This window comes from Sapajus apella, unplaced genomic scaffold (assembly GCF_009761245.1).
Source record: "Sapajus apella isolate SASKATOON/1434 unplaced genomic scaffold, GSC_monkey_1.0 scaffold174, whole genome shotgun sequence".
In the NCBI taxonomy this organism is placed as follows: Eukaryota; Metazoa; Chordata; class Mammalia; order Primates; family Cebidae; genus Sapajus; species Sapajus apella.
Window position 1 is genome coordinate 1202819 of NW_022437114.1, and position 26270 is coordinate 1229088.

The 26270-nt window shown below is 41.8% G+C and overlaps 1 protein-coding gene across 3 annotated transcripts in view; it reads right to left on the reverse strand.

Moving 5' to 3' along the window:
• Positions 1-26270, reverse strand: part of EEFSEC (eukaryotic elongation factor, selenocysteine-tRNA specific) — a 257463-nt gene that overhangs the window by 201208 nt on the left and 29985 nt on the right. The window contains exon 1 of one of the 3 annotated variants that reach the window (XM_032267954.1): positions 481-5189. The exons of the other annotated variants lie outside the window; for them this stretch is intronic. The gene's annotated coding sequence lies outside the window, so the exon portion shown is untranslated. Of the gene's footprint in view, positions 1-480; positions 5190-26270 lie in introns of those variants that run through there. 3 annotated transcript variants of the gene reach the window in all.

Genomic DNA, 26270 nt, shown 5'->3' on the forward strand with positions numbered 1-26270 from the left:
TTCTACAAGGCATGCTTTGGGAAACACTGGCCTAGAATGTTGTACTTTCCCCCACCTGATCAATTCTACTCTGAACTTATCCTTCAAGAACTCACTCATTTCTTTGAGAAGTCTTTCCTGCCTCCCCACATAGATTCAGTTGTTCTCTCTCATATATGCGCCTATAAGACTGTGAGTTCCAAAGGTATGGTTTAACTCATGGGAATTCAAAGGTGAGCATTCAGTGAGAAGCAGCACAGGGTACTTTTCCCCATAACTCCATTTAATAAGCTGATGTGCCAAAGTGATCCCTGAATTGTCACAGTTCTTACAGGCCCCTCCCAATGTGACCATCTCATTGGGTGAGTTGGAGGGAAGGGGGAGGGACGGAGAGAGTTGGAGTGAGGAGGAGAGAAAAGAAAGAAGAAAAATAGAGGCAGAGAGAGAGGGGCAGGAAAGGAGGGCCGGCCATCTTTAAATACTGTTTTATAAGACTCTTACTCAGATAGAGCTAGGTTAGATGGTTCAGAATTAAGTAAGAAGCCCTGAATTACAGCAACAGAAGTACTCTTCTTCATTCTGATATCCAAAGATGCAATTTTCTTGAACTAGAGCTCTTAAGGGGCCCCCTCGCCTGCAGGCAGAAGTGCTGCACAGGCCAGTCTGGGTCTGGAGAGCCAAGCATGTATCTGGTGCAGACACCTGGCTGTCCATCCACTGCTCTTCCCACAACCACAGCTGCTCCCTTCTACAGCTGGGCTTATTCTGTCTCTGGGACAGCCGTGAGAAGTCTGCAGCAGAAGTAAAGTCCCCACCAAGCTCCGCACCATCTGTGTCTCAGTGTCCTCATCTGTTAGAGAGAAGCCCACCTACCTTACAGGTCACTATGAGGATTGAAATAATATGTTGAGCAACCAATGTTAATAAGCAAACACTAAAGGTGATTATTATATCTACCCTCTTTTTCTCATATCGAAAGATTTTCACCTCTTCACACAGATTCATGGTCACTAAGAGAAATTACTGCCAGCAGCCGTGTTTTATACAGCTGTTTATATGTCCTACTCTCATCATCTTTCCTTCAGGTAGGTCCAGTTTTCAAAACAGATTTGTGTTCTGTGCTCACGCAGACAGAAGTGACCAGCTTGCTCCAAGCCAAGTTAATCCCACAGCAGAGATGGAACCTTTCCCAATACTCTTTCCTCTAATGCTTGGATTCAAGTTCAAAATGTGCCTGATAAAGACAAGGATAATTTGGGGAGGTTAATGATTGGTCAAATGCCTCCAAGCAAGCCAAGCACAAGGAGGAGCTCCTGCCTCCTGCCTCCTCCTGGAGGCCTAGTGGAATTCTGTCACAGGGTTGTTTACAAATATTACCAGATTTTGCTGAGGGCCAATGGATCTAAGCTCTCTGGACAGTTTCCTCCCAGAAAGGTGTTCACACAAGCAAACAGGCTAGTCTGGGTCTGGAGAGCTCATACAATCCCTCTCCACACACCACCATCATTCAAGTTCCACGTTCCTTAGAAGAACATAGGATATAAAATTAAATACCAGCATGATTTGTGGACCGCATTTATCCCCTACATCTTAGCAGAGATTCTGAAATCAACATCACATTGCATTGTAAAACACTTAAAGAGTCATTATTTTAACTTGAAAAAGGAGGACACAGACATGTTCCAAATGGGTTGCTACACTTAGGACACCCCACTCCCAAAATGCTGTACTGTCAATAATTCTTTACAAGAATAGTTTTTTAAAGGCATAAAATAGTGATGCACTAAAGAATTCCTTAGCAGGCCAGGGCCTCCCAAAGTTATCTAGCCCATCTCTCAGCTCCAGGAAAGCCCTCCCTTTCAGACAACTATCCCAGTCATGCAAAGCAAGCCAGATCTGTGGGATGAGGATTCAAGATAAATTAGGTCAAAGAATAAGCCTCTGGAAAAGCAAGAGTTTTCATAAAAATGGAAGCCTACACTCAGCCTGCTCAGACATTAGTAAATGTGGGAGGGGCTGAAGGCAACTTAATGGTCTAATAAAATGTTTACACGGGCGAAGGATTCTTACAGACAAACCTTGCCTGAGATCAGCAGACCATCTGCTGGGGTCTAGAGACCCTATTATTAGGCAGATTTCACTAAGATGCCATTAACTGTGGGAGGGAACACATCCTCAGCCTCATGGCCCAGGGACTCCTCCCCTAGGGCACCCCCGCCAGCAGGAGTCCAGCCCTGTTCTTCCCCTCGCTAGGCTCAGCTTGGAACCCTTTTTCCCTCCCTCCATCTCTGCACTGCTCAGAGGCAGTTAAAAGGGGGCTTCTGTGTCTGTCTCCCAGTATACTGGGCAGGGGTCTTACCAGACACATCTGAGTCCCTGAGCTCTGCACAAGGCCTACCTGGCCCAGAGGAGGGGTCCAATAATCTTCAGGTGACCAGATGAGTGAGCATACAAATGAACAAATCAATAAATGATTAAGCAAGGGGACAACTGAACGAAGGAAGGGTGCCTATCCCTCATTTTAATTAATTTTAACTAGTTTCTTCAACTAACACTTTTTGAGCACCAAGCTTATATCAGGTCACACAGAATTAGTAAACAGTGAATCCAATCTTCCTTATAACCTACAACTTTACAACTTCAAGTTGAACAACTCTTCTAGGGAAGCCTGTCATGCAGCAGACAAAAGAACCTAATGCGGGAAGTATAACAACTGGGCTCCTTTCTTTTCCATTATCATCCAGGTAAATAAGTCTTTTATAATCAAGTTTTGATCCATTCTGTCACTTGACCAGGCAAAAATGGCTGAGTGGGTCCCACTGAAGCACCAACTTGGGAGGGTCTCACTGAAGCACCAACTGCTCAGCACACTTACCATGTCCTGGGGAAGGTGGCACCCCAGGAAGGGGCCGACACACATCCTACTTCTGTCCTGGCACTGTGCAAACTGGATTTGAATGTGGAGATGCTCCCAGGGAAGGAGTGGCTGGCAGCAGCGTATTTGTTAACAAGAGATATTGATTCTCAAGAGCAACTCTAGGGAGGCTACCTGAACACAGAGTGATCAACACAGACACTGTGATCAACAGCAAAACTCTGAAAGAACCCTCCCTCAGACACAAGGAGAGGTAGGAAAATATCCAATCTTAGAGCAAGCTAAAACAAGCAAGGAAATTCTACCAAAAATTAAGAAATAAATGTCATAATTAAAGCAATACAAATATTAGTAACCATAGCAATAATAACAGTTAATATTTATTGAGAGTTGACTGTGCAACAGGCTTTGTTTTAGGCACTTTACATACTAATTCATTAACCCTCACGACTGTCATTAAGTGCATACAATATTATTATCCTTATTTTACAGATAAGAAGCTGAGGTAAAAAGTGGTAGTCACCAGCTCAAGATCCCAAAACAAGCAAGTGATGGAGCCAGGAGTCAAGTAGCATGGTGCTAGAATCTGTGCTCTTAACACTTCCATTGCACGACACTGTCCAGAATCTTCTATATTCTTTCCTTATAAAAGTTAACCACCGTTTACAAAGGACTTGTTCCTTTGGAATACATCACTTAATATTAGAATATGGAAGTCACTGAGAAAATACGACTCACTTCACAGAGCTGCTTTGCAGCCCACTTAGAGAACTATCTCTCTAATACAACACTCCTACAAATAACACTGGTGTTTCATTTACATTTGGTAACCATGTTTCCTGCTAAAAATTCCTGGGATTATTGATGTATTCCAAAACCAGGTTTCCTATCTAATGGAGTGCCAAGCTTGACATTCAACTGGCCAAGTATAACAGTAGCTCAATTATTAAATCAATAAGATAGGTGGTATCAATTAACAGATTATCCTGGAAACTTCTGTTACAACTTCATCCTCTAAGCTCACATTCACTCCAAAATGTAGATATCCTCATGTTGCATAATACAAAAAGGTAGATACCGCCTGGGAAAAGTCCACCAGCTTTGAGGGCTAGCAGACCTGGCTCCAGCCTCATTTCTGCCCCTACTCACGTCACCTGCAGCAGATGATTTATTTCCTACAGGCCGCCATCTCCTCAATGCTCTTGACTCACACCTAACACATGCAGGGGACCTAGTCCAGTGCCCACTCACAAGGGAGGTGGCTGATCGTGCTGGCTGACCTTTGCCTTCCTTATTCCTGGATTTGTGTCCATTCCCTTCCTATGCCATTGCCAACACTCAGCATCTTCCTCGGCCCAGGTGGAAACAATGACATTACTTTAAAGAAATAGCCTATCATTATTTAAGATTATGAATTAGGACATGCCTGAAGGGAAATGTGAATGGCACGGCCTTTGCCATAATATAAGCATCACTAAATGGCTAAAAATCAAATCACGTCCCCCAGCAAATTCCATTAGAAAGTCAGCAATGAAACAAAGACCTTGCCATCTCTGCTGTTTCACAAATTGTCTCAAATTTCCTACATTTGGGCAAAACCATTAATTTATACTATCTACAATCTGTACCCTACCAACTGTCTGATCCATGGGCCAAATAATCCACTCCTAGAAAGTAAAAATCTATATGAACACGTTAAAACCATGTTAAAAAACATATCGGGTGAGACTGAGGCAAGTTTAGAGGGAAATTTATAGCTTTTTATGTTTAATATTAAAAAAAATCAGTCGGTATAATTCATCACACTAACAGAATGAAGACGAAAAACTATATAATCATTTCAGTGGATGCAGAAAAAGCACTTGACAAAATTTAACAACCACTCCTGATAAAACACTCACCACACTAGAAACAGAAGGAATTTCCCCAACACAGTAAAGGATGTGTATGAATATTCCACAGCTAACACCATACTTACTAGAGAAATATGAAATTATTTGTCCCCATGATCAGAACGAGGAAAGGATGTCCACTCTCACCATTTCTACTCAACATTTTACTGGAAGTTGTAGCCAGTGTAATAAATCAAGAAAAAGAACATAAAGGTTAGAAAAAGGTATAAAAAGTAGAAAGAAGGAAGTAAAACTATCTGTATTCATAGGTGACATGATTATTTATGTAAGAAATCCTACATTTATTTATGTAGGAAATTCATGTAGGAAATCCTAAGGAGTCTATAAAACAACCACTAGGACTAATAAGAAAGTTTAGCAAGGTTGCAAGATACAAGATGAATACACATAAACTAATTATGTTAATATATTAGCAACACATTTTAAAATATCATTTATGATAGCATCAAAATACATAAAAGACTTAGAAGTAAATTTACCCAAATATGTACAAGACCTCTATACTAAAAACTTAAAAAGACATACATAAGTAAAGAGATGTGCTAAGTTTATAGATTGGAAAATACAATATTGTTAAGAGTCAATTCTCCCTGAACTGAGCTAAAGTTTCAATGCACTCCCAATCATAATCCCAGAATTCATTTTTTTTTGTAGAAATTGAAAAGCTGCCTCTAAAATTTATATGGAAATAAAAAGGACCAAGAATATTCAAAGCAATATTGAAAAAGAACAAACCTGGAGGACTTACATTTCTTAACTTCGAAACTTACTATATAAAACTACTGACAAAGACAGTGTGATGTTGGTGTAAAGACAGACAAACAAATCAAAGTATAATAGAGTCCAGAAAAAGACCTACACTTATTTGGTTTACGTAATTTTTAACAAAGGCAACAAAACAATCCAAAGGTCTTTTCAAGAAATGATGAACTGGAACAAATGAATAACTATATGAAAAAAAATCAACTTTGACCCCCATCTCACACCACATACGAAAATTAATTCAAGATAGATTATAGGCCTAATTGCAAACACTAATGTTATAAAGCTTTTTAGAAGGAAACAGTGAAATGTTTTCATAACTTGGTGATAAGCAAAGGTTACTTAGAACATAGAAAGAAATAACTATACAGAAAAAAGTGATGAATTAGACTTCATCAAAACTTTTGCTTATTAAAAAGACTCCATTAAGAAAACAAATAGACAAGCCACAAATTGTCAGAAGGTATTCACAATACATATATCTGACAAAGGACTGATAAACAGGTTAAAGAACTGCTATAACTCAATAACAAAATAATTTTTAAAATCTAATAAAAAGTAGGCAAAATATTTGAAAGCTGCTTCACAAAAGACTTACAGATAGACAATAAACACATTACAAAGCATTCAGTGTTATTAGTCATCAGGGAAATGCAAAATAAAACCACAAGTAGATATCACCCACCAGACTTGAAAGCTGAAAACTAGAATATCAAATATTGCCAAGGATATGGAGCAACAGGAACTCTTCTTCACTGCTGGAGGAAGTATAAAATGGTACAACCACTTCAGGAAAAGCCCTGATAGTGTCTTACAAAGCTAAACATACATCTACCCTATAATCCACCAATTCCACTCCTAGGAAAAGAGAAATGAAAACACATGTCTACAAAAAGACAGTTACAAGAATGTTCATAGAAGCTTTATTCATAAGAGCACAAAACTGGAAACAACCCAGATGTCTATCAATATGAGAAAGAATAAATAAATTGTGGAATATTCATAACACAGATTAGCATTAAAAAGGAAAAAACTACAGATACAAGCAACAACATGGATGAATCTCACAGTAAGTGAAAGAAGCTTTACACAAACAGTACATGCTGTATGATCCCACTTACATGAAGTCCTAGAACAAGAAAAACTAATCTATGGTAGAAAAAAATCCTAAGAGTGAATATCTCTGGGGGACTGGGGGCTGGGGAAGGCACATAGAGGAACTTTCTGGAACAGTGGTTCCCAAACTTGTCTGCACATTAGTATCATCTGGAGATCCTTGAAAAGCTCCCACAGCACAAGTCCAAAGCTTGACGCCCAGCATCCAGGATACTTAGATCATCTTGGGTGGGATGCAGGCCTCAATCTTTATAGAAGCTTCCCAGATGATTCCAATATGCAGACAGCTTTAAGAACCATTGATCTGGGTTGACAGTAATAATCTATATCGTGGTAGAATTTGTGTTACACAGGCACAGGAGTTTGTCAAAATTCAAAGAACCACAGGACTGAGATTTGTGTGTTTTGTTGAGCACACATTTTATATACAATAAAACCTCAAAAGAAAAAGGATTCTTTACAAACATAAATTTTATCTGAGGTATTTAGCAGGACACTGATATCTGCGACTTACTCTGACTTGCATCCTGTACGTCTACTCATCCCCTAGTACCTTGGCAGGAAAGCAGGTGTAGAGCAATTAGATAGAGCATGGTGTTGCCCGAGGTATAGGACATACCCTGACAGATTTAAGGTGACATGCACTTTTTTTATTGTGGTATTTAGGTATTTATTTTAATATGCACTGGAGGAAAATGGAATTAGTATTTTAAACTCATTATTTCAAGGCTAATATTACTTAGGTTAAATAAAAGAAATTAGTCTGTTTAAAAATAATAATAAAGCTGGTGCATAGATAAGATGAAAATGGCAAAGGTGAGGACTGTGACCAACCCAAGTCCGAGATCACCAGCAGCACAAATCACCAGCAGTTAACAACATAATCAAACAGCAAACTGTCCCATCCCAGGACTGTGGGGAACTTTAACTTCTCTCTTCCTTGAGCCCTCTACTTGACCCTACAGTGCCACATTCACCCAAGTGACCACAGATGTCCTGAAAAAAAGGCAACTTAATGAGACAATCTTGGTGGTATAAAACCAGGACGCTGACTGCAAAGAACAAAGGCTTATTCCATAACAGTCTCACGATTGTTCTGCAGAAAACCTGCATCAAATTCATTTTTGCCCAATTCTATTCTGCCAGACTTAATTCTCCCCATCGTTTCAGCTAGCATTCTTTCCTTACCTGCCAAAGGCATGGCTGGGGATCTGTAAAAACATGGCCACAAAGAGATTCATGTCAGAGTTCAGAGACAGAAAGATTTCCTTGTGTTACCATCACAGAATTGGAGGTCTGGCTCTTAGTAGACAGACAATAAATATATGATGAGTGAAAGCTGACTGATCTTGAGCCTGGCCTTTTCAAATCCAAGTTTATAAACCCAGGTGTGTATGATGGTGCCAGGCACAGAAAGTCATAAGATAAAGTTATCCCTGAGATTTTAGACAAGGCTTTACTTTTCCTCAATGGTAACTCGCTTAAAATAATATTTTTAGGCTCGGCGCGGTAGTTCACACCTGTAATCCCAGCACTTTAAGAGGCTGAGGTGGGTGGATCATCTGAGGTCAGGAGTTCGAGACCAGCCTAGCCAACATGGTGAGGCCCTGTCTCTACTAAAAATACAAAAATTAGCAGGGCGTGGTGGTGCATGCCTGTAATCCCAGCTACCAAGGAGGCTGAGGCAAGAGAATCACTTGAATCTGGGAGGCAGAGGTTGTAGTGAGCAGAGATCTTGCCACTGCACTTCAGCCTGGGCAACAGAGTGAGACTGTCTCCAAATATATATATATATTTTATAAAACAGACAACCAGTATGTCCTTTTTTGGGGGGAGGGGGGCAATTTGGCAATACTTATTAAAATGCAACTGCCCCAACAATTTCCAATTCTAAGACAGAAACTTGTGGAAACACTTCTACAAGGTACAAAGAGATTATGTTCACCTAGCAAAAGACTGGAGACACCCCAAACATCCACCATTAAAAGACTGGTTAAATGGTAAAGACACAAGGGAATAGCCTACAGCCACTAAACAGAGTGAATTTGAACTCTCTGAACTCATGCTCCAAGACATTGCTAAGCAGAGGGAAAGCAAAATGCAAAACAGCAGAGGTAGTATAGTCTCACACTTAACTTTAAAAACAAATTTTAAAATCACAATACTAATAGACTAACATAGGCATAAATATACATATGTGTGGACAAAGCCAGATGAATAGGCACCAACCCTCTATTAACAGCACTGTAAAGGAATGAGGAGGCTCTAGCATTCTCTGAAGGCATTTATAAAATGCTGGAGTCATGGAAACTTTGTAGTAAGAAAAAAGGTTTAAAAACAGTGTATGCTGACGCATAAAAATGCACTTAAAAACACATACACGCACACACACACACACACACACACAGGCTGGGCATGGTAGCTCACACCTATAATCCCAGCACTGTGGGAGGCTGAGGCAGGCAGATCACCTGAGGTCAGGAGATGAAGACCAGCCTGGCCAACACACAAAAATTAGCCGGGCGTGGTGGCACATGCCTATAGTCACAGGTATCCGGGAGGCTGAGGCAGGAGAATTGCTTGAACTCGGGAGGGGGAGATTGCAGTGAGCCAGGACGGTGCCACTGCACTTCAGCGTGGGTGACAGAAAGAGACTGTCTCCAAACAAAACAAACACACACATATGAAAAATGTCTCTTTCCTGGCCTTCAGACCTGCACCTCCACACCCAAGTGATGTTCCCTCCCTCGGCATTGTGTGGCCCTTCACAGAAAGGTGCAGCAGCACTGTTGAAGAGCACTCTTTTTGTGTGTAAGGAGCCTTCTTCAGAAAGGAATGTTCCCAGTGTCCCTGCAAAAGAGAGGATGGTATCCTAACGCTCCCTGCCAGCCAGGCTCGCGGCCTTGTCGCTGGTTCTCATATCCAGCATTCTCTGGCTGGCCCTGTGCAGGAAGACACTGAGAACCACATGTGCTGCCGGAAGAGTGCCCTTTCTGAACTGGAAGCCACTGATGTGTTCTGAGCTTTCTGGTTGTGTTTTAACGGAGCTGGGGTTATTATTGAAGATCCTTTCTTGGGACTTTTGCTTTTATTTAAACATACATATACATAATTCAACCACAAGAACTACTTCTCAGGAAGAAATGCTAAGAGGCCACTGTAATGTAACCTTATTAAGCCAAAGCAACTAAGAGACGGAACAAGTCTACCAAATTTGAAAATGGTGAGATAATGAAATGGAGGCACTCTACTCCAGAGCTATGTAAAAATAGTTTTTGCAAAGTTCAAATGATTGCTGGAGGCAAGAAGAGCTGGCCTCTCTTCTCCTTCCCTTTCATTCTCCCTGAAACAACATCACTCAGGGCTACAACCATCTGTAGCTGCCAGGGGAAGCCACAATACATTCAGAAAGTCTTGGACCCACTTATCCCTGAGCTCGGAACTGCACAAACAAAAGGTTAAGGGAAGGGGGATGGGGTACAGGGAATAAAGGCTTAAAGATTAAAGTCACAGGCAGAGACAGGCTCAGTTTTTTAATAACTGAAAACACGAGTTGGGTCTGAATGTGTCCATTGTTTAGCAGAGAGGGCAGTCTATGCAGGCAGGACTGGCTGGCGACAGGACTGCCTTTCCATCAGAAATAAGACTTACCAAAACGGGGGGGCCTGGGGCAGATCTCAACCCTGAGCTCCATTTACTGATGATGACATAGAACACAGCAGCCAGGTAAGAATCAGACTGTTGCTACCCTGGGCCATGGCAAGAAGTGGGGCTTGAAATAAGTTATGGAGTCAGTGGCACTAGTGTTCTTGTAGAGTCACTGGTGGGAGTGTAGACTGGTACAGCCTTCTGAGAAGCAATTGGATCAGAGGTGTAAAAATGTGTATTTCTGGCTGGGCCCAGTGGCTCATGCCTGTAATCCTAGCACTTTGGGAGGCCTAGATGGGAGCATCACTTGAGGTCAGGAGTTCAAAACCAGCTTGGCCAACATCGTGAAACCCTGTCTCCACTAAAAATACAAAAATATTAGCTGGGTGTGGTGGCATGTGCCTGTAATCCCAGCTACTTGGGAGGCTGAGGTAGCAGAATTGCTTGAACCTGGGAGGTGGAGGTTGCAGTGAGCCTAGATAGCACCACTGAACTCCACTGTGGCAACAGAGTGAGACTCCATCTCAAACTAAAAAAAAAAAAAACAATGCATATTTCCACCTCCAGGATTCTAGCCCCAACAAATAATTCAACCTAGAACAGACCCTGATGCACAAAGATATTCTGTGCAGCATTATTTGCAATAGCAAGAAATCAGAAACAACCTAAATGTCTAACACTAAGGTAATAGTGTTTACTTATTTATAATCTGCCTTACTGCAAAAAGGATGTAAAGCAGCTTACAAAGGTACATAGAACAAAGAGGAAAAATGCAAAAGAAGAATCACAGCAATAAGAGAAAAAAAAAGTATTCATTTAAAAAACGAGGCCAGACTTGGGCCTTGAGTATCCAAACCCTCCCTAGAGGGGCCACAAGACAAACCTGCCGCTGCTGTCACCAATAATAATAATGGCAACTATTTAGTGAGCGTGTGCCCCACACTGTGCGAGGCTCTTTGAGGCCTCTCATTAACCCAATAAGGCGTTGTCATTCTGTCTCCCTTCTGCAGACAAGGAGACTGAGGCTCCAGAAGCCATCCAGAGCCAGCAAGTGACAGACACAGGTTTGGGACACATTTCTTCAAGTCAGAGCTTATATGCTTTCCACACCACCACACACTTAAATAAATAGTGTATTCATACAATGGAACTTGTGAAGGCATGAAAAAATTATGTTTACAAAAAGTGATTCATGGCTAGGGAAAAATGTTTAGGGTATAATGTTAAATTTAAAAGCAGCCAAAAAATTACATGAAATGCATAATTTCCATCAAGTAAACCAGATGATTATTATTTTCTTCCTTATACTGTTGTTTATTATCCAGTTTCCAAAATAGATCTGTATTGGTTTTATAATTTAAAAAAGTGACTCTGTATTTAAATATATATATATTTATCTATATATATATTTATCTATATTTATCTATCTATATATATATCTAAAGGGTCACTGTATTTGTATCACAGCACAAATCCCATGATATGTACAACTCACTTTTGTTTTAAATAAAAATCTTACATACATAGTAGAATCAGAAAATATACATGCCAAATCTTGAGCAAAGGAAAATGTGTAATTCTTGTGTTTATGCCTATCATTCAATTGATCATAAACAAATAATTTCATTTGGCTCAGAACCTTGTCTTTGCACAGTTTTTTGAAGTTACATATGTCAGAAGACATTTATTATAAATTAGTTTCATTTCTTTTTTATTTTCTTCTTCACATACAGACTCTCACATAGTCAAAGAGCAGAGAGTCACAGACACACTGTCTCGGGCCTTCCCCCGGCTACACCACAGACCCACATGAGTAGACAAGGGCCACACTTTCCAGGCCCTCGCAGAAAGGCAGTAAGGGCAATCCCCACAGAGTCACCCCATTACCCAAGTCTATCCAGGCCATGGTTGCTTCTTGAAGAGCAGTTCTTCACCTGGGTCCAAACACTTCCTGAAATAGTTTTAATGGGTTCTGCTTCAGAGAGGGGCCAGAGCTCTCCCCAGTTTCTCAAAGAGCTCTCTAATTGCTAATCTAGACATGCCAGGCTCAGTCTTGCCATGAAGTCTGGGACAAGTTCCTTGTCTATACCATCTTGACCCCAAGCCTGAGCCCCAACCTATCTTCCAATGATATGGGAAGGTTTAGCCATTGAAAACTGACAGAGGGAAACATTTATTCAATAATTACACATGTGAATGGGAGGCGCCTTCAGCTCCATCATGGAGAGAGGAGATAAGGCTTAGAAGAGGCTCACAGAGCCTGGATTCCCCTGTACCTGTCAGGTCCCACACACTCCACCAAGTAAAACGCATCTGGTAGATGACAGTGGCTCCAACTTTGACTTTGGAGTTTTTTTCTCCTGATCACCAAATAGTATGCTCAGCTGCAGACACAGGCCTGGTTTTCTATTAGGAGACAAAAGAATGATTTTCCAAGAGCTATTTAATTATTTAGTTAAAACTTGCCCCCTCCATTGCCATGGTGTTAAGCACCCCCATTGAGAGCTAGCTTTCAGCATTGCAAAGCAATGGCAAGTCAGCTGTGTTTTGGTTATCTGAAAGAAGGAAAAAATATTTTAAATGCCTTAATATTTAAACAAATAGAAAGAAGCCAGATTTCGTTCATGTTTCCTCAACTCCAGAAGCCACTGAACAGCCCAGGCCCTAAACTTTAAAATGAGTTTAGACTAAAAGAAGTATCTCAGGCTACCACCAGACTTTAGGCGAAGATTGTGTAAAACAGCAATTGTTCTGTTGCTACTGGGAACCAGCCCCAGTGCTCCAGTGGGAGACGGGGAGGGGTGGGAGGAGGGGAAAAGCAGCACTGGTTGACCAGCTCTAAGAGGGAGGAGTGAGGAGGGAGGAGGATAGCTATTCAACTAATAATGTTCATTATAGACATTTTAGAAAATAACATTGGGAAAGAAAAAAACATTGGGAAAAAAAGAACTTCTTTATAAAAGGAAATTAAAAGTTATCTACATTCCAGCCCTAAAGTTAGCTACTGTTAACATTTAATGTCTGTCTTTCTAGTCTTTTTCTTGTGCCTATGTATTTTTTTTTTGTTTTTTTTTTTTTTTTGAGACGGAGTTTCGCTGTTGTTGCCCAGACTGGAGTGCAATGGCACGATCTCGGCTCACCGCAACCTCCGCCTCCTGGGTTCAAGCACGCACCATCATGCCCTGCTAATTTTTGTATTTTTAGTAGAGACGGGGTTTCACCTTGTTGACCAGGATGGTCTTGATCTCTTGACCTTGTGATCCACCCGCCTCGGCCTCCCAAAGTGCTGGGATTATAGGCGTGAGCCACCGCGCCCGGCGTGCCTATGTATTTTCTATATTATTGAAATGAACTGAAAAAGAACTCCTTGCCCTGCTTTTTTTCACTTAACATTATTTGCAGCGTGACTTTTCATATTTTTAAATTTTCTTCATAAATATCACTTTAAAGAAGGGCTGCACAAAATACCTTATTTTGCCTCATTTGGTGACTCCCAATTTTTGCTCTTATAAATAATGCTATGAAGAACATCTTTGTGCATAAAGCTCTGGCTCATTTCAGATTATTCCCTAAAAGAGGAATTATGAAATCACAAAGCAGAACTTATTTCAGGATCCAGATTGATTTCCCAGAATTAGTTCCCTGGAAGGTAGGACCAAGCTGAAGTTCTCTAATAACTTATTGTTAAAACCACCATCCCATTCCCACCCAGCCACTGCTGCGCCCTGCCTCCCCAAAGGCATCTGACCTGCAGATGCCTCCCAGAGGAGCCTTTTCCCTCCTGTGCTGGGAAAAAGAACAATGGCCTTAGGACAGCACAGATCCTCAATCCAGGTGGGAGCTCAGCACCCTCCAGCTGGGAAGCCTGTGGTGTCCAAGCTCTCCAGAAACCCCGAGAGGCTCAGACACCTTCCAGCCTTGTTGTTGCCATTAAAAACACCATGCAGGCACCCTGTGTTTTTTATGAGCTGAAAATATTTCACGTCCCAAGAAGGAAGAGAGGGGCAATTAGGGTGCAGGACTCAGCTCCATGCCAGGAATATTGGATAAGTGCAGGCTTTGTGGCAGCCTAGCTTTCCATGTTGTTTTTGGTTGGGTTTTTTCGTCTTCACAAAAGTTGGGGGACTGAGGGAAGATGGTCTTCCCCCCATTCCCCAAGATAAGATTTTACTTGCATAGAAAACCACTATTCAGTCTTCATGGCTCATTCTCACTTAGATAACTGTACCGTTTCTCTTCCCTTCTGTCCTCTCTTGCCAGAGGAAAACCACATCTGCTGATAACAGAGCCCCTCTTCCTCTGGAGGGAGGGAGGCAAAAAGAGGGGCAGCAGAGCACCTAAGAGAAATGGCTTTGGAGTTGTACAAGCTATGTCCAAATCCTGGCCTGCGGACTAGTGTTTGACCCTAGGCAAGTCACTTCCCTTTCTGAGGCTCAGTAATCGGAACTGATGATGTAGTCCTTATAAGGTCATGGTAAGGATCACAGAAGGTGACGTTTGTAAAGCACGTAGGTATGGTAGCTGGTACAAAGCAAATAAGTCAATTCATTTTTAAATAATATTTTAGAATCATTATTACTACCCAAATGACCAGGCAAATGATCATCTGAAGGGAAAAAATTACATAGCTGGATAAATAAATGAATGCAGAAAAATAGGCCCTTGCCAATACCCAGGCTACAGGCAGAGGGCAGCCACTCCCTTGAAGTGCCAGTAGGTTTGCTCCGTCACAGTCACAGGAGCCCTCTCTGCAGACAGCAACACCCTCTCAGATGCACCCTGCTACAAAACAGAGCTGAGCCCTCGCCTCCCCTGCTTCCCTTGGAGGCTGGTCTGGAGGGTACTTTCTTTCTGGGGTATGTGGCTATACCATAGGGCCTGTTTTTGGGCCTACTAGTTTAGAGTATCCCCTGATTCCCCCAAGTCCTGACAGGGGAACTTCAGTGATACATAAGGACAACATAAGTGAGATCTGGGGAGACCCACTCCTTGGGACGAGGACACAGTCACTAACAGCAAGGGCCCTGAGTGTGGCGACCCTGCAGAGCATTCATACAAGCCATCCCATTTAACCCTGAAGGGGCATGATGGAATTCCCATGTTGTCATGTTAAGATCATGTAGCTGGTAAGGGACAGTGATAATATTTGAACCTAGGCTCTAAAACCCAGGCTCTTTTCTACCAGTGCTATACAGTCCCTGTTTAAAGCAAGCAGGCGCCCCTGCCCTGAAGCTTGGATAGCCTCCAGAAAGAAAAATATCTGTTAGGATGCTTCACACATTATTACTGCTACCCACCAATTTCAAGAATGTCTTTCTTTTCTACCCAAGTAGACCAAAAGTATTGGGGGTGGAAGTATCTTCTGTATCTTTTCCATACCTCCTCCCACAACAAATACACACTCTTCCTTCTAACATCACAGGTGTCCAAGAAATATTGTGGAAAGAGTTCATCAATCAATCTGCTGAATGAAAGGAGTCAAAAGACAAAGGAGTTAAATAAGAGAGGGGAAGAAAAAGACAAGCTACAGATAAAATTGTCACAAGAGTGTAAGCACTATAAAAATAAGTTTGTGAAGTCCAAGAAGAGTCTTGATCTTCTGGGGTTCTATTCTAGGTGTCACAGCAGCAGACGGCCAAGGTGAGAGGAAAGAAAGTGATTAGGAAACAGCCAGCTGCAGCTCGAGAGCCCAGCTCGGAGCCCCATAGGCACAGCCTTGGATGAACCTGGAGAAGAGTGGGTCCAGGGCCTGCTGCAGCTACCACAGTCTCTGAGCACACAGAGAAAAATCAGTAAAGGGGCACACCCGAGAACCAGCAGGCTTTTCACACCCAACTGTGTCTAGTTCACATGGCAGCCTGGAGAGAAACGAGACATCAACCCTGTTTTACAGATGGACAGGCTGAGGCTTGGAGTGACGTCACAGTCAAGGCCACATAGAATTCTGCCAGGCTAGTTAGACATTGCACCACTGCATCAGCAGCCACCACTCCAGGGCCAGTTCCATCATTCCTACTCCATCACAATACCACATACAATTTTACTTAATATTTTTCTTTAAATAACTAATTTTGCCCTGTTCTATTTTATAAAACTCACTTTTTTCCCTTAAAGGAACACTGATAACACTTTATCCAGTAATTCCTCTCCTAGGTATAGGAATTCTGAAAGGACTTGAAAACAAGAAACAAACAGATACTTGAACATTCACAATAGTACTATTTACAACAGATAAAAGGTGGAAACAACCCAAGTGCCCACTAATAGATGGAGGGAAAAACAAAATCTGGTCTTTTTTTTTTTTTGAGACGGAGTTTCGCTCTTATTACCCAGGCTGGAGTGCAATGGCGCGATCTCGGCTCACCACAACCTCCGCCTCCCGGGTTCAGGCAATTCTCCTGCCTCAGTCTCCTGAGTAGCTGGGATTACAGGCATGCGCCACCATGTCCAGCTAATTTTTTGTATTTTTAGTAGAGACGGGGTTTCACCATGTTGACCAGGATGGTCTCGATCTCTTGACCTCGTGATCCACCCGCCTCGGCCTCCCAAAGTGCTGGGATTACAGGCTTGAGCCACCGCGCCCGGCCAAAATCTGGTCTTTATACTGGAATATTATCTAACCTTAAAAGAGAAAGAAATTCTGACCCATGATACAACGTGGATGAACCTTGAGAAAATTATGCTTAGTGAAATAAGCCAGTCACCAAGCCTGTATGATTCTGCTTATATGAGATGCCTAGAGTAGTCAAATTTATAACCAAAAAGTAGAATGGTGGATGCCAGGGGCTGGGGGTGGGGAAAATAGGGAGGTAGTGTTTAATGGGTACAGAGTTTCAGTTTGGGGTAATGGAGAGTTAGAAATAATGGTGACAGTTGCACAACAATGTGAATATACTTAATGCCACTGAATTTTACATTTAAAATGGTTAAAATGGTAAATTTGTTATATATTTTTTTACCATAATAAAAAAAAAAATACCCCGAGGCCAGGCACATGAGCTGAAGTCTAAGCTACTCAAGAGGCTAAGGTGGGAGGATTGCTTAAGCCCATGTTGCAGTGAGCTAAATGATCATGCCACCACATTCCAGCCTGCACAACAGAATGTGACCCATTTATACAATAAAATATTTTTTTATTTTGTAAAATAAATAAATTTAAAAATAAAAAATATCCACACAAAAAGGAAACTTTATATGGCTGCAACAAATGAAACCATGACATGGCAATATTAGAAAGTAACAATTAAAAATATATATATTAAGTTATATTGGTATACAACCATGCATTGCTTAATGATGAGGATACATTCTGAGAAATGTGTCATTAGGCAATTTCATTTCTGTGCAAACATCATAGAGAAGACTTACATGAACCTAGATGGCAGAGCCTACCACACACCTAGGTTGTATGGGGTAGCCTATTGATCCTAGACTACAAACCTGTACAGCAAGTGACTGCACTGAATACTCCAGGCAATTGTCACCCAATGGTATTTGTGTATCTGAACATACCTAAACATAGAAAAGGGACAGTAAAAATACAACATAAAAGATTAAAAATGGTACCCCTGTACAGGGTACTTAGCATAAATGGAGCTTACAAGAGTGGAAGGTGCTCCGGGTGAGTCCGTGAGTGAGTGGTGAGTGAATATGGAGGCCTCCGGCATCACTGCACTATTGTAGACTCTATAAACAATGGACACTTACACTATACTAAATTAATAATAAAAACATTTTTCTTTAATAATAAATTAACCTTAGCTCACTATAACTTTTTTATTATATAAACTTTAAAAATGTTTAACTTTTTGACTCTTGTAATAACACTTAGCTTAAAACACAAACACACTGTACAGCTGTACAAAAATATTTTCTTGGCTGGGCGCAGTAGCTCACACCTGTAATCCCAGCACTTTGGGAGGCTAAGGCTGGTGGATCACGAGGTAAGGAGTTCAAGACCAGCCTGGCCAACATGGTGAAACCCCGTCTCTACTAAAAATACAAAAATTAGCTGGGTGTGGTGGCAGGCACCTGTAATCCCAGCTACTTGGGAGGCTGAGGCAGGAGAATTGCTTCAACCCAGGAGACAGAGGTTGCAGCAAGCCAAGATTGTGCCACTGCACTCCAGCCTGGGCAATAGAGCAAGACTTCGTCTCGAAAAAAAAAATTATATATATTTGTTAAAAACTAAATGGGCCGGGGGCCGGGCGCGGTGGCTCAAGCCTGTAATCCCAGCACTTTGGGAGGCCGAGGCGGGTGGATCACGAGGTCAAGAGATCGAGACCATCCTGGTCAACATGGTGAAACCCCGTCTCTACTAAAAATACAAAAAATTAGCTGGGCATGGTGGTGCGTGCCTGTAATCCCAGCTACTCAGGAGGCTGAGGCAGGAGAATTGCCTGAACCCAGGAGGCGGAGGTGGCGGTGAGCCGAGATCGCGCCATTGCACTCCAGCCTGGGTAACATGAGTGAAACTCCGTCTCAAAAAAAAAAACAAAAACAAAAAAACTAAACACCTGCACATTAGCCTGGGCCTACACAGGGTCAGGATCATCAACATCACTGTCTTCCACCTCCACATCTTGTCCCACTGGAAGGTCTTCAGGGACAGTAACATGCATGGAGCTGTCACCTCCCCTGATGACAATGCCTTCTTCTGGATACCTCCTGAAGGACCTCAGGCTGTTTTACGGTTAATTTTTGTTGTTAGAAGTAGAAGGAGGCTGGGTACAGTGGCTCACGCCTGTAATCCCAACACTTTGCGATGCCTTGGTAGGTGGATCATTTGAGCCCAGAAGTTCAAGGTCAGGCTGGGCAACATGGTAAGAACCCCGTCTCTACAAAATAAATACAAAAATTAGCTGGGCATGGTGGCAAGGACCTATGGTTCTAGCTACTCAAGAGGCTGAGGTGGGAGAATCACTTGAGCCAAGGAGGTAGAAGTTGCAGTGAGTTGAGATGGTGTCACTGTACTGCAGCCTGGGAGACAGAGCCAAACCCTGCCTCGAAAAAAACAAAAAAAGAAGTAGAAGGAGTATACACTAAAATAGTAACAAGTCTAGTACAGAAAATACATAAACCAGTCATTTATTATCATCATAGGTACTCTAAGTAATTGTATGTGCTACAAGACTGAGCACAGTAGGTTTGCTTATACCAGCATCGCCACAAAGACATGAGTAACGCTGCTCTACCATGTTACCACAGCTTTGACAGCAGTAGGCTATAGGAATTTTTTGGCCCCACTATGATCTTATGGGACCAATGTCATATATACCTTCCATTGTTGATCAAAGCTGTCATTATGCAGTGTATGAAAGGAGTTTTGCCTTCTGTGAGGCACTTATCCCTGGTCAAGGAGGGAGATGAGCAATATCCAGAGAGCCAGTGCTTACTGGCCTCCTCCTGGATGTGGCCAGAGGAGCTGTCCATGGACTGAGAAAGGAAGGACTTGCTCAGCAGATGATTCAGTGTCAGTTGATCTGTGCAGCCCCTAACAGCAGCGCCTGTCTTGCTGTAGCAGGAGTACCCAACTCTGGGAGCTCCTCATGTAAAGACACTGGGCACCGAGCCTGGGCTCCATCAGTGCCTGGGAGTCTAACTCTACCTGTCCAAAAGGCAGTCTGCAGCTGAACCATCCTTTGCATACAAAAGCCCCTCTACCAAACTCCCAGGTGAGGAGGGCTGAAGGACAACAGATCGGCAAGGCTGGGAGGGGAATCCAGTAAGATCACCATGCCCCCTCAGGCACAGGGCTCCTGGGCAGAAAGGAAGCAGGAACCCTGGGAAAGGAGGGTGGTGCCAACAAACTTTGCAGATGAGGCAGCCCCAGCAAAGCGGGGCTGCTGGAAACCTTTGCTTGTACAGTCAAAATATACAAGGACATTTAGAAATAGTCAATTAGATGTGATACTGTGGAATAATAATACCAATGGTCCGGAGTGGAACGCATTAGCTATGCATTCCAAATACTTGATTCCAGGGTCTGGTCGGCAAGGCAGATACTTTCACCATCTAGTACAAAGGGTCAACAATACCAAGGCTGCCAAACTTTTGCCTGAGGGCAACACGGCAGCTAGCCAGGAATCCAAAAGCTGCACCTGATTGGCATAAAACAAAGTCAAATGGAGCCCCTTTCATCTACCCCACAAAAAAGAAGCCCTGAGGCTGCTGGCACTCCTGCCACCCCCTCAGCCCGCCTGCCTGCCAGGCCTCATCATGATCACAACAGCGTTCTCATCCCACACCCATACCTCATACCCATTCTGTTCCAAGTACTTCTTATGTTCCCTGTCTCCTTGAAACTGCACTGTACACTCTACCTAGAGCTGGCCTCCCAGTTTGGCAAGTCTATTTCCTAACTTGGGTTTCTGCCTTCCTTCCTTTCCATACCCACCTTCCTTTCCATCCCTCCTTTACCACCCTAACCACTGGCACTGCCCTCCAAAATGGTCTCCTGGCCTCTCTCCCCTCCAACCCATCATTGCAAGGCTAAACTCTGTAAACCACAGACCTTAACTACCCTGCTTAAACTCTTCAAAGCTGCCGGCTGCCCCCAGAACAAAGTGTAAATGTCTTGGTCCAATACACAAAGCCCTTCATAATCTGCTTTACCAGCTCACCATTGGCTGCTTACACTTATGACCAATCACACAAGCCTTCTCTGGATTGTCCAAACCTGCCAAATCCTTCATGCTTCTGGGCTCCATGCAGACAATGCCCATTTTCTGAAACTGAATCTGTCATTGCTACCAGGCAGACTTTAATTATCCATGAGGACTCCACACAAATGTCACTTCCTCTGTGAAGCCTTCCCTGGCTCCCACCTCTGAACCCCTTTGGTGTGTTGTATGGTCCTTGATGCATCTATTTCATATTCAGAACATCTGTTTTACAGTCTATCCCCTACCCTCCAACTCACTGAACAGTGAGTCCCACGGGGCAGGGCCACCTTTTATCTGCCAAGTGTTCTCAGTGCCTAACATTCAGAATGCCCTGCTCTATCTACTATGTGCTAAATGTACATTTGCAAAAAATAAAATAAAAACAAAAAATGATATCCACCCTTCACCAAGTGAACACATTCATTGATGAAGAATTAATTTTTCTTACAAATAACCAACTGGCTAAGAATTGTAAGCAAAAAAGAGGTGTACAAGAAGGATCCCAGGTACCTCAAAGAAGCGCGGGGAAAGACCAGCCTTCTCTCTGGTCTAGCACACTATTTCTATCAACATGCTGATTTCCAGAACTCCTAGTTTCCCTGACTCTCCTTCCTAAGTTTCAAATTCCCAGAGAAAAACATTTTTTTAGTACATCTTGGCTCAGGTATCCGCCCCTGGCCCAATTAAATATGAATAGGGCTGGAGGAAGTCAGGTGTCCAGGTTCAAATGTGGTCCCTGGGCACCCACTCCTACACAGCAGAGTATTCAGAGATGGGAGACTTGCGGGGTAGTCACACCTTCCCAGTTGGGGCCTCCAGCATCTCATATTCGTGTTCAAGGTTTGAAATGTTCAAAGTTTGAAACGTAATGGCATTATCAGGCTAAAAACCTACTTCTGCCTCTCCTGCAGGCATGAGCCTCAGCCTTGTCCTCAGACACTGTCCCTAGGGTGTGCCATGGAGCTCACACATGAAGATAGGCTGGGAAGGTAAGCACAGTGATATCTGAGAAGCTGGAGAAACAGCCCTCCTCATGGCTCAGTAGCAATCTATTATTATTACCTAGTCCCTAAACCGCTGGGGGAAAATGTGTTTCAGAATTCAGGACTTAAAAAAAAAATTCAGAATAAGGCTAGACATATAAATCAATGGAATTTGAGAATCTAGAAAGAGACATTCACATTTACAGTCAATTGACTTTCGATAAGAGTGCCAACACAAATCAAGAGAGGAAAGAATAGTTTTTTTAACAAAAACTGGGACAACCAGATGTCCATAAGCTAAAGAATTAAGTTGGACCTCTACTTCACACCATATACAAAAATTTACTCCAAATAGATGAAAGACTTAAATGTAAGAGCTAAAACTATAAAACTCAGAAGAAAACATTGGTATGAATCTATGTAACCTTGGATTAAGCAGTTATTTCTTAGATATGATACCAAAAGCACAAGCAACAAAAGTAAGAAACTGGAAGGTTTTAAAAATTAAAAGCTTCTGTGCTTCAAAGGACACCATCAAGAAAGTGAGAAGACAACCCACAGAATGGGAGAAAATATTTGCAAATCATATATCTGATAAGGAACTATCTAGAATATATTAAAAACTCTATGAGTCAAAAATAAAAAGCCAAGTCTATTTTAAAACTGAATAGGAATGTTCAGTTTTAAAAGAGCTGAATAGGAATGTCTCCAAAGAAGATATATTAACAACCACATGAAAAGATGCTAAGTATCACTAACCATCAGGGAAGTGCAAATCAAAATCACAATGAGATAGCACTTCACACCCACTAGGACGATTATGATCAAATAGACAGACAATAACAAATGTTGGTGAGGATGTGGAGAAACTAGAACCTTCATACATTGCCGTGAGAGTGAAAAATGGTATTCCAGCTGTGAAAAAGTTTGGCAGTTCCTCATAAAGGCAACATAGAGTTATCATATGACCCAGCAATTCATGAGTATATTTATACCCAGAAAAACTGAAAATGTACGTTTATACAAAAACGTGTACATGACTGCTCATGGTAGCATTATTCATAATAATTCAAAAGTAAAAACAATCCAAATGCCTATCAACTAGTGAATGGATTTTTAAAATGTGTTTCAGAATTCAGAACATGAACATAAATTCATATTCACGTTCAAGGTTTGAATTGTTCAAACCTTGCATGGAATATTATTCAGCCTTAAAAAGGAATGAAGCAGAGACTGATGCTACAATATGGGTGAATCCAGAAAATATTACACTGGCCAGGCGTGGTGGCTAACACCTGTAATTCCAGCAGTTTGGTATGTTGAGGCAAGAGGATTGCTTGAGCCCAGGAGTTCAAGGCTGCAGTGAGCTATGATCATACCACTGCACACCAGCCTGAGCAACGGAACAAGACCTTATTTCAAAAAAAGAAAATATTACACTAAATGAAAGAAGCCAGACATGGAAGGTCACAAAGTATATATAATTCCATTTATATGAAATGTCCAGAATAGGCAAACCTATAGAAACAGAAAGTAGGTTAGTGGTTGCCTAGGGCAGGTGGAAGGGGAAAATAGGAAGTGACTGCTATTGGTATGGGGTTTCTTTAATGAAAGTGTTCTAAAATTGATCACAGCAATGGTTGCATAACTCTCTGAATATACTAAAAACTAATTAACTGAAACTTAAATGGGAAAACTGTACTGTACGTGAATTATATCTCAATAAAGCTGTTATAAAAATTACAGTGGCTCATGCCTATAATCCCAGCATGCTGGGAGGCAGAGGCAGGCAAATCACCTAAGGTCAGGAGTTCAAGACCAGCCTGGCCAACAGGGTGAAACCCCATCTCTGCTAAAAATACAAAAATTAGCCGGGCGTGGTCGCATTCACCTGTAATCCGAGCTACTTGGGAGGCTGAAACAGGAGAAATCACTTAAGCCTGGGAGGCAGAGGTTGCAGTGAGCTAAGATCGTACCATTGCACTCCAGCCTGGGTGACAAGAGTGAAACTGTCTCAAAAAAGAAAACAAAATGTTTCTCAAAAATATGATACAGTTGCCATACAAAGGAATATTCTATTATAAATTAGTGTCACAGAAAAAGTCTATGTTTTATTGCTTAGTAAAAAGAAGCTATATATGAAGTGTTTCATAATATAAAATTATAAAATGATGAATAAATTAAAATAATTATCCGCCCAAAAGATAATTCTGTACATACATAAATATATATTATATAACATCCCAACAGGGATGGGACCATTCCCTATAATCAAACATTAAATATTCACACTAAACGGGAATAAGAAAAGCTTCAGTCAGTTCAGATGGAGTTTTGCATCCAAACTCCAAAAAACTGCTTACAGTTTACAGAGCTAGTTGAATTTTCAAATTATGGATAAGGTATGGTAGACTTAAATTTTTTCTCTCTCTTTTTTTTTTTTTTCTTTCTTTCAGGATCTTGCTCTCTTACCCAGGCTGGAGCGCAGTGACACAATCATAGCTCACCGCAGCCTCAAACTCCTGGGCTCAAACAATCAACTAGCTTCAGCCTCCCAAAATGCTGAGATTACAGGCATCAGCCACCATGCCCTGCCAGACCTGTATTTTTTACCATGTCTCGGTAAGGTACAAAATACAATCATTCTTGCTAGCTTATCCTGAAGAGTTTGTAAAACAATTGACAATTTCTAAATTGTCCCTTGGAAATGTCAATTTTAGAAATATGCAAAGAGTGCAATGTAGCTAGTTCAGTCTATAAGAGAGAAGGAAAAAAATGTCCTTCATTTTGAACAGAATCAGAACAGTATATCATCACTAAAAATACTTACAAAAATTAAGTAATAACATGAAAAATACACGTTAAACCAAAACAAAATACAGAACTACAGAGATGGCTATAAATAAATATACTGATAGGTACTTAACTTATACTTTTAACACTTGGGAAAATATATATAAAGAGGAACATTATCCAGCCTTTAAAAAAGGAAATTCTGACACATGCTACAACATGTATGAACTCTGAGGACATTATGCTGAGTGAAGCAAATCAGTCAAAAGGACAAATACTATATGATTCTACTTAATAGTCCAATTCACAGAGAGAATAGAATGGTGGCGGCCAGGAGCTGGTGGGAGGGGGAAATGAGAAATAAGTGTTTAATGGATACAGAGTTTCAGTTTGAGAAGATGAAAAATTTCTGGAGATGGATAGCAGTGATGGTTGCACTACAATGTGCATGTACTTAATGCCACTGAACTATATACCTAAAAATAGTTAAAAAGGTAAATTTTATATTATGGATATGTTATCGCAATTTTTTTTAACTTGGAAGAAAATAGGAAAAAAAACACTAAAAGTAGTTGGTGGTGGGATCTGAGGGTATTTGGAAGGCCAGACCAATCAAGTCTATATATTGTTTGGCTTTGATGCCTCTCCTTTTTTCCTTACCACCTCTCTGGAACATGAACACTGGATCCAGGGCTACAAAAAGCTGCCTAGTGGTCTGTATTGCTGTTCCTGCTGGTGGTCTATTGCATCTTCTCAGGCAATGCAGAAAGCATGTCTTCACAGTCACACTGAACCTCAGAATGCAGAATACGAAATACAAAATGCCCACACTCACCCAAGTTAATACTCCAGACCATCACTCCTTACACAGACAAAGAATGGAAAGCAACTTATGTCAAGCCATTCTACAGACGCTTGTGGAATCCTCAAATCTCTCTCCAGTAGTCTCTGAATGAGCCAAATGAGGAAGAAAAAGAAAGCAACACATTAACTGAAGACCTGCTATCCACCAGGTAGTATGTGGGATGCTCTGCATGCATCGGTTCTCACAACACCATAAGAAGATAAATTGCTCTCGATGTTTTACAGATGGAAACTGAGGTGCAAAGAAATGATGCATCGGCCGGGCGCGGTGGCTCAAGCCTGTAATCCCAGCACTTTGGGAGGCCGAGGCGGGTGGATCACGAGGTCAAGAGATCGAGACCATCCTGGTCAACATGGTGAAACCCCGTCTCTACTAAAAATACAAAAAATTAGCTGGGCATGGTGGCGTGTGCCTGTAATCCCAGCTACTCAGGAGGCTGAGGCAGGAGAATTGCCTGAACCCAGGAGGCGGAGGTTGCGGTGAGCTGAGATAGTGCCATTGCACTCCAGCCTGGGTAACAAGAGCGAAACTCCGTCTCAAAAAAAAAAAAAAAAAAAGAAATGATGCATCTTGTTCCAGGTCACATTTCTAATAAGCACCGTAAGAAGCAACACTCCAAAAGCCTTCTTTAGGAAGAATGATGATCTCTGACATAAATGTTCAGGAAAAGAG